The 12802-nt window shown below is 43.3% G+C and overlaps 1 long non-coding RNA gene across 1 annotated transcript; it reads right to left on the bottom strand.

The window, feature by feature from the left end:
- Positions 1 to 5443: 5443 nt before the first annotated feature.
- LOC121554713 lies at positions 5444 to 9311 on the bottom strand. The gene is made up of 8 exons (XR_005997760.2): positions 8964 to 9311; positions 8780 to 8835; positions 8627 to 8704; positions 8396 to 8532; positions 7824 to 8034; positions 6968 to 7149; positions 6354 to 6440; positions 5444 to 5950 (listed from the first exon to the last, which is right to left on the bottom strand). It is a non-coding gene; the product is annotated as an uncharacterized LOC121554713 (long non-coding RNA).
- Positions 9312 to 12802: the final 3491 nt, after the last annotated feature.

Below are 12802 nucleotides of genomic sequence, written 5' to 3'. Positions count from 1 at the left end.
TCATGCTGAAACATGAGGTGATGGCAGCGGATGAATGGCACGACAATGGTCCTTAGGATCTCGTCACGGTATCTCTGTGCATTCAAATTGCCATCGATTTTCAAATGCAATTGTGTTCGTTGTCCATAGCTTATACCTGCTCATACCATAACCCCACCGCCACCATGGGGCACTCTGTTGACATAAGCAAAACGCTCGCCCACACGACACCATACACATGGTCTGCGGTTGTGAGGCAGGTTGGCCGTACTGCCAAATTCTCTAAAATGACGTTGGAGGCGGCTTGTGGTAGAGAAATTAACATTCAATTATCTGGCAACTGCTCTGATGGACCGTCCTGCAGTCAGCATACCAATTGCATGCTCCCTCAACTTGAGACATCTGTGGCATTGTGTTGTCTGACAAAACTGCACATTTTAGTGGCCTTTTGTCCCCAGCACAAGGTGCACCTGTGTAATGATCATGCTGTTTAATCAGCTTCAAAATACGCCACACCTGTCAGGTGGATGGATCATCTTGGCAAAGGAGAAATGTTCACTTACAGGGATGTAAACAAATTTGTGCACAAAAGTTTAGAAATAAGCTTTTTGTGCATATGGGACATTTCTGGGATCTTTTATTTCAGCTCATGAAACATGGGACCAACACTTTACATGTTGTGTTTATATTTTTGTTCTGTGTGTGTTATAGTGCATTTGGAAAGTATTCAGACCCGTTGACTTTGTCCACATTTTGTTACGTCACAGCCTTACTTTTATCCTCATCAATACCCCATAATGACAAAGCAAAAACAGATTTTTAGAAATGTTTGCACATTTATAAACTGAAATATCTCATTTACGTAAGTATTCAGACCCTTTACTCAGTACTTTGATGAAGCACCTTTTGTCAGCGATTACAGCCTCGAGTCTTCTTGGGTATGACGCTACAAGCTTGGCACACCTGTATTTGGGGAGTTTCTCCCATTCTTCTCTGCAGATCCTCTCAAGCTCTGTCAGGTTGGATGTTGAGCATTGCTGCACATCTATTTTCAGATCTCTCCAGAGATGTTAGATCGGGTTCAAGTCGGGGCTCTGGCTGGGCCACTCAAGGACATTCAGAGACTTGTCTCAAAGCCACTCCTGCGTTGTCCTGGCTGTGTGCTTAGGGTCGTTGTCCTGTTGGAAGGTGAACCTTCGCCCCAGTCTGAAGTCCTGAGCGCTCTGGAGCAGGTTTTCATCAAGGATCTCTGTACTTCGCTCCGTTCATCTTTCCCTCGATCCTGACTAGTCTCAGTCCCTGCAGCTGATAAACATCCCCACAGCATGATGCTGTCACCACCAGGCTTCACCGTAGGGATGGTATTGACCAGGTGATGAGCGATGCCTGGTTTCCTCCAGATGTGACGCTTGGCATTTAGGCCAAAGACTTCAATCTTGGTTTCATCAGACCAGAGAATCTTGTTTCTAATGGTCTGAGAGTCCTTTAGGTGCCTTTTGGCAAACTCCAAGTGGTCTCTCGTGCCTTTTACTGAGGAGTGGCTTCTGTCTGGCCACTATACCATAAAGGCCTGATTGGTGGAGTGCTGCAGAGATGGTTGTCCTTCTGGAAGGTTCTCCCATCTCCACAGAGGAACTCTGGAGCTCTGTCAGAGTGACCATCAGGTTCTTGATCACCTCCCTAACCAAGGTCCTTCTCCCCCGATTGCTCAGTTTGGCCGGGCGGCCAGCTCGAGGAAGAGTTTTGGTGGTTCCAAACTTCTTCCATTTAAGAATGGAGGCCACTGTTCTTGGGGACCTTCAATGCTGCAGTCATTTTTTTTGTACCCTTTCCCAGATCTGTGTCTCAACACAATCCTGTCCCAGAGCTCTATGGACCATTCCTTCGACCTCATGGCTTGGTTTTTGCTCTGACATGCACTGTCAACTGTGGGACATTTTATGTAGACAGGTGTGTGTGCCTTCCCAATCAACTGAATTTACCACAGGTGGACTCCAATCAAGTTGTAGCAACATCTCAAGGATGATCAATGGAAACAGGAGCTCAATTTCGAGTCTCATAGTAAAGGGTCTGAAAACTTATGTAAATAAGGCATTTCTATATATTTTTTTAATACATTTGCAAAGAATTCTAAAAACCTGTTTTCGCTTTGTCATTATGGGGTATTGTGTGTAGATTGAGAGAACATTTATTTAATACATTTTAGAATAAGGCTGTAACAAAACGTGGAATAAGTGAAGGGGTCTGAATACTTTCCGAATCAAAGTGTGTGTGTGTATGTATATACACAGTTGAAGTCTGAAGTTTACATACACCTTAGCCAAATACATTTAAACTCAGTTTTGCACAATTCCTGACATTTAATCCTAGTAAAAAGTCCCTGTCTTAGGTCAGTTAGGATCACCACTTTATTTTAAGAATGTGAAATGTCAGAATAATAGTAGAGAGCATGATTTATTTCAGCTTTTAGTTCTTTCATCACATTCCCAGTGGGTCAGAAGTTTACATACACTCAATTAGTATTTGGTAGCATTGCCTTTAAATTGTTTAACTTGGGTCAAACGTTTCAGGTAGCCTTCCACAAGCTTCCCACAATAAGTTGGGTGAATATTGGCCCATTCCTCCTGACAGAGCTGGTGTAACTGAGTCAGGTTTGTAGGCCTCCTTGCTCGCACACGCTTTTTCAGTTCTGCCCACAAATGTTCTATAGGATTGAGGTCAGGGTTTTGTGATGGCCACTCCAATACCTTGACTTGGTTGTCCGTAAGCCATTTTGCCACAACTTTGGAAGTATGCTTGGGGTCATTGTCCATTTGGAAGACCCATTTGCGACCAAGCTTTAACTTCCTGACTGATGTCTTGAGATGTTGCTTCAATATATCCACATAATTTTCCTTCCTCATGATGCCATCTATTTTGTTACGTGCAACAGTCCCTCCTGTAGCAAAGCACCCCCACAGCATGATGCTGCCACCTCCGTGCTTCACGGCTTGCAAGTACCCCCTTTTTCCTCCAAACATAACGATACAAACATAACGATGGTCATTATGGCCAAACAGTTCTATTTTTGTTTCATCAGACCAGAGGACATTTCTCCAAAAAGAACAATCTTTGTCCCCATGTGCAGTTGCAAACCGTAGTCTGGCTTTTTTATGGCGGTTTTGGAGCAGTGGCTTCTTCCTTGCTGAGCAGCCTTTCAGGTTATGTCGATATAGTACTTGTTTTACTGTGGATATAGATACTTTTGTACCTGTTTCCTCCAGCGTCTTCACAAAGTCCTTTGCTGTTGTTCTGGGATTGATTTGCACTTTCCGCACCAAAGTACGTTCATCTCTAGGAGACAGAACGCGTCTCCTTCCTGAGCGGTATGAAGGCTGCGTGGTCCCATGGTGTTTATACTTGCGTACTATTGTTTGTACAGATGAACGTGGTACCTTCAGGCATTTGGAAATTGCTCCCAATTATGATTTATTTTTCTGAGGTCTTAGCTGATTTCTTTTGATTTTCCCCTGATGTCAAGCAAAGAGGCACTGAGTTTGAAGGTAGGCCTTGAAATACATCCACCGGTACACCTCCAATTGACTCAAATGATGTCAATTAGCCTTTTAAAAGCTTCTAAAGCCATAATCATTTTCTGGAATTTTCCAAGCTGTTTAAAGGCACAGTCAACTTAGTGTATGTAAACTTCTGACCCACTGGAACTGTGATACAGTGAAATAGTCTATCAAAACAATTGTTGGAACAATTACTTGTCATGCACAAATTAATGTCCTAACCAACTTGCCAAAACTAGTTTGTGAAAAAAAAAGTGGAGTTGTTGAAAAATGAGTTTTAATGACTCCAACCTAAGTGTATATACAGTGAGGGGGAAAAGTATTTAATCCCCTGCTGATTTTGTACGTTTGCCCACTGTCAAAGAAATGATCAGTCTATAATTTTAATGGTAGGTTTATTTGAACAGTGAGACAGAATAACAAAAAAATCCAGAAAAACACATGTCAAAAATGTTATAAATTGATTTTCATTTTAATGAGGGAAATAAGTATTTGACCTCCTCAATCAGAAAGATTTCTGGCTCCCAGGTGTCTTTTATACAGGTAACGAGATGAGATTAGGAGCACACTCTTAAAGGGAGTGCTCCTAATCTCAGTTTGTTACCTGTATAAAAGACACCTGTCCACAGAAGCAATCAATCAATCAGATTCCAAACTCACCACCATGGCCAAGACCAAAGACAAGATTGTAGACCTACACAAGGCTGGAATGGGCTACAAGACCATCGCCAAGCAGCTTGGTGAGAAGGTGACAACAGTTGGTGCGATTATTCGCAAATGGAAGAAACACAATAACTGTTAATCTCCCTCGGCCTGGGGCTCCATGCAAGATCTCACCTCGTGGAGTTGCAATGAACATGAGAACGGTGAGGAATCAGCCCAGAACTACACGGGAGGATCTTGTCAATGATCTCAAGGCAGCTGGGACCATAGTCACCAAGAAAACAATTGGTAACACACTACGCCGTGAAGGACTGAAATCCAGCAGCGCCCGCAAGGTCCCCCTGCTCAAGAAAGCACATACATGCCCGTCTGAAGTTTGCCAATGAACATCTGAATGATTCAGAGGAGAACTGGGTGAAAGTGTTGTGTTCAGATGAGACCAAAATTGAGCTCTTTGGCATCAACTCAACTCGCCGTGTTTGGAGGAGGAGGAATGCTGCCTATGACCCCAAGAACACCATCCCCACCGTCAAACATGGAGGTGGAAACATTATGCTTTGGGGATGTTTTTCTGCTAAGGGGACAGGACAACTTCACCGCATCAAAGGGACGATGGACGGGGCCATGTACCGTCAAATCTTGGGTGAGAACCTCCTTTCCTCAGCCAGGGCATTGAAAATGGGTCGTGGATGGGTATTCCAGCATGACAATGACCCAAAACACACGGCCAAGGCAACAAAGGAGTGGCTCAAGAAGAAGCACATTAAGGTCCTGGAGTGGCCTAGGCAGTCTCCAGACCTTAATCCCATAGAAATTCTGTGGAGGCAGCTGAAGGTTCAAGTTGCCAAACATCAGCCTCAAAACCTTAATGACTTGGAGAAGATCTGCAAAGAGGAGTGGGATAAAATCCCTCCTGAGTTGTGTGCAAACCTGGTGGCCAACTACAAGAAACGTCTGACCTCTGATTGTCAACAAGGGTTTTGCCACCAAGTACTAAGTCATGTTTTGCGGAGGGGTCAAATACTTATTTCCCTCATTAAAATGCAAATCAATTTATAACATTTTTTACATGTGTTTTTCTGGATTTTGTTGTTGTTATTGTGGCTCTCACTGTTCAAATAAACCTACCATTAAAATTATAGACTGATCATTTCTATCAGTGGGCAAACGTACAAAATCAGCAGGGGATCAAATACTTTTTTCCCCTCACTGTATATATATTTTTTCAAGACTCAACAGGCATATCATTTAAGTCCCAAAGAAATGTGTAGCAACTGCAGATTGCACCTTTACACAGGCTTTAAGTTGTTATACGCATTAGTTAATGTCTTTGATATTTCGGAATATACAAGCTTTACTTCAAAACAAATGGCACAGGTACTCGACTGCATAACAAAACACATTTGCTATAGAGAACAATGACAGGTTCTTTATGATCCAATTTTACAATTCTATTTCAATGTCTTCACAATGAGCATGCAAATGGTTTTGCTAGAATGTTGGGTAACACTACTTGAAGTGTCCATCTCTCTCTCCCCCCCAAGATCAACTAGTGAAAAAAATATGGCTTGAGCTGCCTGTGTAAACGCATTTTAAATAGAGTAAAAACATTAGAGTATTAATTAAATGTTTAAGTTTGGCTGGGTGTGTGCCCCGTATGAATTTCAGGCTTGCAGGTTGTTACAGGATATTTTGTAGTGGTAGTTGGCGTCATCACAACTGGAGTCTTCCTTGTGGGTACTGGCAAAGCTAAACTGTGAAAGAAAATAAAAAAAGAATTCAGTCAGGTCATTTGGAACGTAGACATTTACAGAAGACTCACTTTTCATTGGAGCCTGCCTTTACCAGGGGTGTCAGACTGGATCTCCCTCAGTAAAGATCTAGTGATATTGGACTTTCAAACTCCAAAAACTGAAAAGCACATTCAAATTGACTAGAATAAAAACGAAAGTGCTCAATGACCAGTTTAGTCACATTACAATTCCAGTCTGATTCAGGCAGTAAATGAAATATTCCATCAGCATACAATGGGGTGATTGGCACACTGCCTAGTAGCACAGCCCCTTTAGGACCAGATATCCAATGTAACTATTGACAAAGCCGATAGTTTGCAGCTTTGACTCGTCAAAGGGGTGTTACAAAAATGTAGAACCATACCTATAAGTTGTCTGGATGACGACAGGCCCGTCTTTGGGTGAGTATTGCTTGTAGAACATGATCCCATTCATCATACTGGTTGTCCTTCTGAAAGAGGTTAGCCAATAAATTTAATCCAACATGTGGACAAGACTGCACAGGTTCTGCTCCAGGGATGGCCAGAGTCCTGTTTGTCAACAGTCTTCACCACTTCAGTGGAACACACTGGCGAGAAGTGACAGACAGTCCCAGATACAATATCATCCAATGTGCCCCAACAATGGCCATTTTCAAGGTAGTCCATTGCCATAATGCTGCACCAATAATCAGATCGCAATGCCTGGAGAAGGCAGATGCTCAGCGCAACGGCAATGAAGACGACCTGAAACGCGACTGACACCAATACTTAGTGCCTTGCCTAGTCTCGCAGATCAGCTCAGTAGTTGATGAGGTAGCGTTTGGTAGAGGCATGCTGAACTTTCAGCGTCTTGGCGTCCCTCGGTAGGATCTCAAATGTACCAAACTGGCTCAACGTTATATCCCGTGATAAATAAAGTAGAACGTTCATGATGCACCAACACTAGCATAAAACCACAGCTACAATAGTTTATGGAATAGTGATGTGACCACCTCACCTCAGATGTATCCAATCGTGGAGAGAAACATCCAGGGTCACACTGGTTTTCGCAGAGCATAATGTACCTACGCTGCATTGCGGTCAGGGCCGACGCCAACCTCCCACATGTATTTGAATGGCTGGATGCCCCGCTGGAAGCTCTGATGCCCTCTGTGCAGATGCCTTTGAAGGCTGGAGGGACTGTGGGAGAGAAGTAATGGTCAGAAATGCCATGTCAATGCATGAAAACACTTTGTAGCTGCCTAATACTAACTGATGGTCAAGGACTCACTTTTTTTTTTTTATGAGGCAGGGGAAAACAGGGCAACATGGCTAGTGGTTGGGTCGCTGGGCTGTATCAGAGTTGCCATAAGGCAGTGTCAGAACCAGAAGGCTAGGAAGACCATCGTGAAACAAACAGTTGCTGCCAAGGTCTTTCTTAATAAAGCTTCAAGTCAACTTGCATTGAACTGAGCCACGACCAAGGCCAGGTAGTAGTGGCGCAAGGTAGCCTAGCAGTTAGAGCATTGGGCCAGTAACCGAAAGGTCACTGGTTCGAATACCCGAGCCGACAAGGCAAGAAAAATAATCTGTGCCGTACAACTATGGCTGACCCCATAAAACCACATATTTCACTGCGCCTAGCTGGTGTGTGACAACTTTTTTTGTAGAGCTCCTGAGGCAGGAATACCGAAGTGTAGTATCCAACGACTGGATACCCACTCTTCAATTAAGTACTGAGGAAGTGACATTAGTGGCCAACAAATCTCAAATAAAATGCATACAACGCATCTGGTCGCCATCTCGTGACATGGCACTCCCCAGTGTCACTAAACAATTATATTTCATGTCAATGGTGTTATTCAGTTATGTACCATTCATGGAACAATGGGGGTCTTCGAAAGGAACCTGGATGACAGCCACATCGGTTCAGTTGGCATGGCAACCCCTAGTGACTGGGTAGACATTTTGAATAGCCTCTGGTATGGTGAAGTAGTGTCCCTTGGGCTTCACAGCCACCAGGCCAACATCGTAGGGGAAGTTCCCCAGGTACATGGTAAACACACGCTTCGCAATGACCGTTTTCTATGGTAGGAGAAGGATGACAGTTACATAGCAACCATTACAAAGGAGGCAGATTTTATTTTCCTGACACAGGGACAAGATACTTGGTGACATATTGCAGGGTAACTGATTAATACATTGTAGGTTGGGATTTTAGGTTGTCACAGAGTAAAGAGTTCTCCACGTCACCCAGCGTGCATCAGCCTACATTAACACTGGACTGTGCAGGACCCTACATTTTAATAATATTGTACGCTGGGCAGAGTGGAGAACTCTTTACTCTGTGACAACCTAAAATCCCAACGTGCTACTGCTCGAGGCACCAGGAGGATCAGTTGTCAGGCAAAGGAGCCATTTCGGATTGGCTGCTGGAGCTCCTTACGGTTAATGGTGAAGAGGGGGTGGCACAGAATGGGCGTGAAGGGGGAGTCTGGTTTCTACACCGCCATTGTCCATAAATGTGTTCATAGTGGAGACTGACCTCAAAGTCATTGTGCATGTTCTGTTCCAAGGTCAAGTCTGATTTGAAACATCATTTCAGGTCAAAGGTTTACACTTCCAATGTCTTGAAACAAAACCATGTCAATAAACAAGTTAATGCTCATTAACTTACCAATAAGTGAGACTTAGGTTCAATACCAGTAAATGCCAAGAGTGCAGACACCACAAGGTATCTATCCCAACATGCAACCTGAAAGACATTAGGTTACCATTGGCATAAAGTGTATTCTAACAAGTTAAAAAAGTAAGAAGAATTATTACTTACCCATTGAAGGCACAACACCATGTACACCCACAAACACTGCAAGTAGTAAGGAAACTCTAGAGGGGTGAGAATTAATCAACTGGTAACCAATTAATTGCCCTGCAGTATAATTGAACATATTGAAGCTCTATTATAGAAGTTAGTAGTTTTATAAAACAAATACATTTATTTAAATGGCACTTACCTGTGAAATCCAGTTGCCATTTTTCAGGAAGCTGCAGATCTTTCAACACGGATTGCAATTCCAGCAGCATGAAAAGAACTACAGCAACGTCTTTAAATTGTTCTGCCCATTATGGAAAGTCAAACAGGAAAATGGCAAAGGTGCATAAAGATGGAGGAATTCAGATCTGAAATCGTTGTTTTTACCACTATCCACAAACTACAGCACGCAACATGGTTCAATGTGCCAGTAAATCAGCACAATCTACTTTTTAAGTTGCCACCGAATTGGGATCATGTATACTGTGCTAATGCAAAACAAAATCAGTAATGGCAAGGTACAGTGCAGTAGGTATGTGTGACACATACATGGGGGGCCATCACCTTTCTGCACCTTGTGGTTACTTTGACTGGTTTTATTTTTTTCCTATCCTAATGACACAATTGACAACAGACTTGCGACAGTTGCCAATCTGCAATTTCACTGATGTACTAAGCGTCTAGATAGTCTTATCATTGAAAATAGGTGTAATGCATTTAGCATTAACGTATACAGATCTACAGTCGTAGTCAAAAGTTTTGAGAATGACACAAGTATTGGTCTCCACAACGTTTGCTGCCTCAGTGTTGATGATGGCAATTTGCATATACTCCAGAATGTCATGAAGAGTGATCAGATGAATTGCAATTAATTGCAAAGTCCCTCTTTGCCATGAAAATGAACTTAATCCCCAAAAAACATTTCCACTGCATTTCAGCCCTGCCACAAAAGGACCAGCTGCCATCATGTCAGTGATTGTCTCGTTAACACAGGTGAGAGTGTTGACGAGGACAAGGCTGGAGATCACTCTGTCATGCTGATTGAGTCAGAATAACAGACTGGATGCTTTAAAAGGAGGGTGGTGCTTGAAATCATTGTTCTTCCTGTGTCGTCATCATTGCTTTGCACAAAAAGGGCTTCACAGGCAAGAATATTGCTGCTAGTAAGATTGCACCTAAATCAACCATTTATCGGATCATCAAGAACTTCAAGGAGAGAGGTTCAATTGTTGTGAAGAAGGTGTCAGGGCACCCAAGAAAGTCCAGCAAGCGCCAGGACCATCTCCTAAAGTTGATTCAGCTGCGGGATCGGGGCACCACCAGTGTAGAGCTTGCTCAGGATTGGCAGTAGGCAGGTGTGAGTGCATCTGCACGCACAGTGAGGCGAAGACTTTTAGAGGATGGCCTGGTGTCAAGAAGGGCAGCAAAGAAGCCACTTCTCTCCAGGAAAAACATCAGGGACAGACTGATATTCTGCAAAAGGTACAGGGATTGGACTGCTGAGGACTGGGGTAAAGTCATTTTCTCTGATGAATCCCCTTTCCGATTGTTTGGGCCATCCGGAAAACACCTTGTCCGGAGAAGACAAGGTGAGCGCTACCATCAGTCCTGTGTCATGCCAACAATAAAGCATCCTGAGACCATTCATGTGTGGGGTTGCTTCTCAGCCAAGGGAGTGGGCTCACTCACCATTTTGCCTAAGAACACAGCCATGAATAAAGAATGGTACCAACACATCCTCTGAGAGCAACTTCTCCCAACCATCCAAGAACAGTTTGGTGACGACCAATGCCTTTTCCAGCATGATGGAGCACCTTTCCATAAGGCAAAATTGATAACTAAGTGGCTCAGGGACAAAACATCAAAATGTTGGGTCCATGGCTAGGAAACTCCCCAGATCTTAATCCCATTGAGAACTTGTGGTCGATCCTCAAGAGGCGGGTGGACAAACAAAAACCAACAACTTCTGACAATCTCCAAGCATTGATTATACAAGAATGGGCTGCCATCAGTCAGGATGTGGCCCAGAAGTTAATTGACAGCATGCCAGGGCGGATTGCAGAGGTCTTGAAAAAGAAGGGTCAACACTGCAAATATTGACTCTTTGCATAAACTGAACGTCATTGTCAATGAAAGCCTTTGACACTTATGGAATACTTGTAATTATACTGCAGTGTACCATAGTAACTACTGACATAAAGATCTAAGAACACTGAAGCAGCAAACTTTGTGGAGACCAATACTTTTGTCATTCTCAAACCTTTTGACCACGACTGTACAGTATTCTTTAATCAGAGACGATTCATAAGACCCTGAAATAGCCACCAGATGGAGCCATTGCCATTTACCAAACGACAATGATCATCAATTGGCTGTGACACCTGTGGGTTAATCAACAACAAAACTTGTGCCAACATGTTTCAGTACCTTAAACCTATTGCTAATTCATTAGAAATAGTTGAAGCTTCTGAAACTTACATCCGTGATTGTCATGACAGTTTTGGTAGCCTATTTTCATTGCGCACTGTTTGATGTTGATCCTTGCATATTTTATTTGTTGTAGTGAAAGATAAAAGTATTTTCAGCGACATGAGCAACAACATGGAAGTTCTTCTAAGGTCAATGAGTTTTCAATCATTATAGCCTACTGATACAGAAGTAACAATTCAGTAGACTGTGAACAACACACTACAATTGAATTGCCAAGTAGTCGCCTAAAATGAGCAACAAAAGAGTAGATGGAGAAGACACAACATTACCATGATCTTGACTGGTTTGTTTGCTGCATGAAAATTATGCTGGAAATTAGATATTCAGCCAATACCTTTTATGTCATATTCCAATATCTGTGTTGTCTTTCCTCCAACAACAGAGCTCAAGGCAGGTGGTCCTTCCTCCATTCTCCAATCGGACCCTCCACCATCCCTCCTTCCTGCCCCTGTACATGGCAGCCATGGGGTTGGCCCAGTACCCCTGGAGACTACATCAACAGCCAGGTGAGGACAGGCGCACCACCACCTCTCTCAGGTGGGTTAGGGCAATCCGGGATCCTTAGGACGTCTCTACCCTAAACCGTACCCCGTACCTAACTCTAACCTGAATCTTAACCATTTAAAATGTCAACTTCAATGGGGTGACGTCAAAGTTGGGGCATCCCAAGGATCCCATTTAGACTTTACCATCTCAGGTGCCTACTTAGTTCTTGGACCCTCTGCTAACCTTTGACCTTTAAGGGTTAGCCACATACCAGTCTGCGTCAAATTTGACAGTGATTTTACAGGATTCAAATTACACATTGACTTTTGGGGGTGCCTTGGAAATAGTATGTTTGTCTTTTAAACTCTCATCATCCCTTTTAATGTTAATTTCAACACTATTGGCCCCTGATTTGACCCTAACCCTTATTGTAAACCTAACCCTAACCTTAGCAAGCAGTTGCTTATCAATAGATAGTCATACTATCTGTAGAGCATGTACAGATGGACTTTACAGACTATCCAAATCAAGTGTGAGCTTTGTTTATTGAACCATTTTCTTCCCCATCAGTTCCAGTCATGACTCCCTCTGAGTTCTTCTTCACTGACCCCACCATGCGCCAGGGATGACTGAGTTGCAGGTGAGAGCTTTATTTAATCATCATCCATCTCATCAATTATGCAGACATTTGCCCTTTTGCACATTGAAATTCCTGAATTGTAGATAACTGTAGTGTATTAGATGTCAACGGCCCATCCTCACCAGACCAAGGCCCAGAGAGAGGGTACAGGGACGATGAAGTTCCCAGGAACCAGACACTGGCCAGGCCCTCTAACAGAAGCCCTGAAAATCTACCTCTCCAGTACTTCTCACCAGAAGAGTGTGAATGTGATTCACTGCCATTAGAAGACGATGAAACCTGCCTCCCCTGAAGCTTTGCCTACAATAACCAGTATTTTGGGATGTGACCCTGAGAAATGGGACTGTCACAGAGTCTGAGGGGACAGCTGTGGATGCCTTGTTAAGACTGAGTGACCTCACAACCCATGGTGTCCTCATTTCAGT

The sequence above is a fragment of the Coregonus clupeaformis genome, chromosome 39, assembly GCF_020615455.1.
Source record: "Coregonus clupeaformis isolate EN_2021a chromosome 39, ASM2061545v1, whole genome shotgun sequence".
Taxonomy (NCBI): domain Eukaryota; kingdom Metazoa; phylum Chordata; class Actinopteri; order Salmoniformes; family Salmonidae; genus Coregonus; species Coregonus clupeaformis.
This window is presented reverse-complemented; position numbering and strand designations above follow the sequence as displayed.